This window comes from Dipodomys spectabilis, unplaced genomic scaffold, assembly GCF_019054845.1.
Source record: "Dipodomys spectabilis isolate Male_0828 unplaced genomic scaffold, ASM1905484v1 ptg000048l, whole genome shotgun sequence".
Taxonomy (NCBI): Eukaryota; Metazoa; Chordata; class Mammalia; order Rodentia; family Heteromyidae; genus Dipodomys; species Dipodomys spectabilis.
Genome location: NW_024870725.1, coordinates 3,865,140 through 3,869,426, shown reverse-complemented (window position 1 = coordinate 3,869,426; position 4,287 = coordinate 3,865,140). Strand labels below are relative to the sequence as shown.

Sequence of the window (4,287 nt, the reverse complement as noted above, 5' to 3'; positions counted from 1 at the left end):
AAGTTCCATATATAACCTTAATGAGCCACTTCCATATTTTTTCCTAAAGACTGACATTTAAAATAGCAGGCTGGAATTATGCATTTCATTTGTATCATATCACTTTTCTATATGATCATTATACAAAAGGAAATAATGAAAAGGATATTAAATTGGTGTTATTCTGGTGTTACTTCATTCACTTTTAATTTTAATTTTATTTTCTTTTAAAGGTAATGTACAGAAGGGTTACTGTTACATAAGTAAAATAATAAGTGTATTTCTTGTTGAATAGTGTCACCCCCCCTCATTTTCTCCCACTTTCCTGCACTCCAACTCCCTTCACTCCCAAGTTGTAAATTTCATTTCCAACATAGTGTCTTATGAGTATTGCTGTTGCGTTGATTCACCCTTTGTACTTTGTCTCACCATTTTGTTATTCCTCTTCCCTTCAGGGAGCACTGCCAAACCTTTTCTTGGATGCTAGTACTGGGGTTTGAACTCAGGGCCTTGCACTTGCTCAGCTCTCCTGCTTGGCTGGTGCCCTACCAAATATCCATGCCTCTAGTCCTGGCTAATTTTTGTTGGTTAAGTTTTGGTGATAGAGTCTTACAGGCTTTCCTGCCTGGGCTTAGACTGAACTGCAGTCCTCCAGATTTGAGCCTCCTGGGGAAATCCTGAATTATAGGCATGAGTCACTAGTCCCCCAGCCATAAATTTGTATCTGCATCAATCCATCAGATTAAGGAGCATTCATCTACTTTACAAATTATGACCTTTAGTGAGACTCTAGTATATCTTTGCCACTGTCACAAGAAATATTAGACTCTGACCATTTGAAATTGCTGAATAATATTTGGAGTCACCAGGTCTTCATCTGAAAAGTAGAGTGAAGAATTGAACCTTTGTCATAAGATTATCAGAATGATTTGAGGAGATAATACATCTAAAATAGGCACCCAGCACATACTTCATTAACAGTAGTTTTATAATCTGTTTAAAAGGCAATTCTTAGTCTTGTAACTTGATTCATGAATCGGAAGATAGAATGTGGACACAAAATTTCCTTCAAAAATTCCTATATATGGTCTATAGTCAAACAGTCTCAAGATCCTCATGTGCTTTTTTAGAATGTAATGGCAGAGAATCCATATCCATCAAGGAAAGAGCTCATTGCAATTTTGAATGGGAGAAAGAAAATAATATGCCTTACTCTAGTTTTCTATGAATGGGCCTGAGAATCACATATTTGGCCAATGCTTTTTAGCAACCAGTTAAGGTATCTAGTGAGCTCCAATTCCACATTTTTATCCAAGAACAGAATTTTCTTTGCACAGATGGAAAAACATTCAGCATAAGTCTTTTTTTTTTTTTTTTTGGTCAGTGGTGGGGCTTCAACCCTGGGACTGGAGGGGTGCTTCTGAGGTCTTCAGCTCAAGGTTAGCGCTCTACCACTGGAGCCACAGCACCTAGTCTGGTTTTCCTGGTGGTTAATTAGAGATAAGATTCTCACAGACTTTGCTTCCCAGGCTGGCTTTGATCCACGGTCCGCAGATCTCAGCCTCCTGAGTAGCTTGTTCTACCATTTTGACCATTTGTGTCCCTTATTAGCTAGAGTGCAGATTCATACATTTCTGGAACTTAAGGTGATATAGTCTCCTCTAATCATCACTCTGGAAAAAAGAGCTTGCAGCTGTCCAGAACATTTTCCCCTCTCTGCTACAGGCTAAATAGAATGAGGAATTTTATAGTCTGTCCTATCTTTGGGTGCAAGCCACAGGGAAGCATTCATCCATTACTGAATTAAAAATCACTTCATGTTGCTCACTTCAGCAGCTTATACACTATAATTGGAATGATCCAGAGAAGATTAACATGGCCTTTCTGCAAAGATAACACACGAATCCATGAAGCTTTTCATAATTTTGAAACAGGCACTTTCATATGTTGTACTGAAAGTGAAAATATTAAAACTCCTATAAAGGTGAATCCAGCAACAGCTTCCAAAATCACTGGTTTGATTGATCATTGAAAGTTTAAAATTTTATTCTTCTTGTACACTTATACACACATTGACTGGTATATTTCCAGAGTTCTTCACCAGGTCTTGTTTGTAAGTATAAAGCAATAGGCATATATAAATGTCTATTAAAAAAGAAAATATTTAAATAAACTATATTATATATAACAAAATAGAGACAGTCACAGAAAACCATGAGGTTACTTTCTATGTAGTGATGTAGAAGGATATCTAAAATAAACAATATATTCTATACTCCTTCATGGTAAAAAAAAACTGTGATACATCTTAGGCTACCTTTTGTATAAGGGGACATTAAAATATTCATTTACAGTTACATAAAACAAAATAAATGTTGTATATTATTCAAATTCATATAGTGAAATCTTCTCAACGAGTGGTTTTCAGACCATTATAACAAGGGACTAGTTTTCTCTCCTTCTTTTGTGTAATGGTAGGAAGAGTTGCTAGTCTGTTGCCTGAAAGAGGATTTTCAGCAGAACCTTGCCAATTTGTTACAGTGATCTTGAATTTCCATCTTCAAATCTGTGAGAAATAAATGTTGTTTAAAGCAGTCTATTAAGAGGTTTTGCTTTAAAAGCTAGAACGAAGACATAAACTAATTAAAACTACTACCCACAGTATATAGAAGGTTAAGACCAACAGAACTGATGCTTGTTTTTATAAAGATTTGTTGGAATGCAGCCAAACTCATTTGTTTCCACTTTGTCTATAGCTGTTTTTCACTGCAACAGCAGAACTGAGTAACTGAAACAGATCCCAAAAAGCCCCCACATGAAATTTATCAATGTCCCTTTCAGAAGGAGCTGTGATATAAACTTTAGGAAGGGATAAGGATGAGAATGGAATCAAGATAACATAATGTTGCAATGTGTCATCCTGTGTCCTTGTTTCAGGATTGCATTGTTTCAGTTATTGCAACAAGGATACCCACAGGACAGTATATTGGAAAGGAACTTTACAACTTAGGTGGAGTGAGAATAGGGTGGGGGGAGGAGTGTGGGAGGTGGTGGAGGGAAGGGATAGTGGGACAATAACAAAGATGGGAAAGGGTAACAATGATGGACAAGTAATGTACTCATTGCCTTACTTATGTAATTATAAACCCTCTGTACATCATCTTAACAATTTTTTTAAAAAAACAAACCAAAAAGATATCATAATGTGCATACTTTTAAATTATTTTATTTTCAAGTCAATGAATGATGTGTATTGTTTATTTATAAAATCCACATGAAAATGTAGTCAATGAGTCTGAGTTGAATCTTTTGTGTAGGAAGCATGTGGCAATAAATCTTGAGGAAATATTTGTATGAGAGTCTGTAGTTCTTCTTTCCTCCCTTCCCTCACTCCCTTTTGCTGTCCCTGTCCCTGCCCCTCTCCCTCCCTACACGTCCCCTTCTTTCTTTGCTTTTCTGGCCAATACTAGAGCTTAGCCTCTTGTTCTTGTTCAATGTTCTTATTCAGAACTAGTGCTCTTCCACTTGAACCACAGCTTCACTTCCAGCTTTCTTTTGGTTAATTGGAGATAAGACTTTCTCAAATTTGTGTACTCTGTCTAGCTTCGAACAAGGATTCACAGATCTCAGACTCCTCAGTAGCTAGGGTTATAGGCATCAGTCACCAGTACCTGATATCCTACTTCTTTCTTAGCAAACATTCATAAAATTACAAAGAATCAACTAATATTAATTTCATTTTAAATACAAAAATATATTGTGGCTCCTTCCTGTGTTATGTTTTCAAAACTCACTCAAATAAGCAATTGCTTGAAGATTTCTTTTTGGGTACTTCATACATATACCTGCAGTTCACAAAATCCCAGGCACTGTGCTAGTCAAGTAATGGGAATTACAATTGCTAATGTTATCATTAAACATCTTTAATGTAGTATACATTGAGTTCTCATATGTTATGTACTGTTTTAATGTTTTACAAACATTGTCTTTCAATCTCCATAATATTCCAAATTTGTATCATTATAAAGTCTTTTTTTAGATTCTAGATCCATTTAGTTGAGTTTTCAGTCTACTTCTTTTCTAAAAGCAATCTAAAAGTGAATGCCCTAAATTGAGCTTTTACAGTTTCTGTTCATACATTGCTCTATCCACAGCCCTCTACATCTCATTGGCTAGAAATTCCATCCTTCTGCTCACTTAGGCCTGAATTCTAAAGAGTTATTCCAGCTGTAAATTTATAATCTGATCATTTCTTACTATATTACCTCTACCACTGATTTGATGATCTGACTTACTAATATATCTTAC

General features: G+C 35.8%; 1 non-coding gene across 1 annotated transcript; it reads left to right on the top strand.

The window, feature by feature from the left end:
• Positions 1 to 1,799: 1,799 nt before the first annotated feature.
• Positions 1,800 to 1,906, top strand: LOC122107212. The gene has a single exon (XR_006147318.1). It is a non-coding gene; the product is annotated as a U6 spliceosomal RNA (small nuclear RNA).
• Positions 1,907 to 4,287: the final 2,381 nt, after the last annotated feature.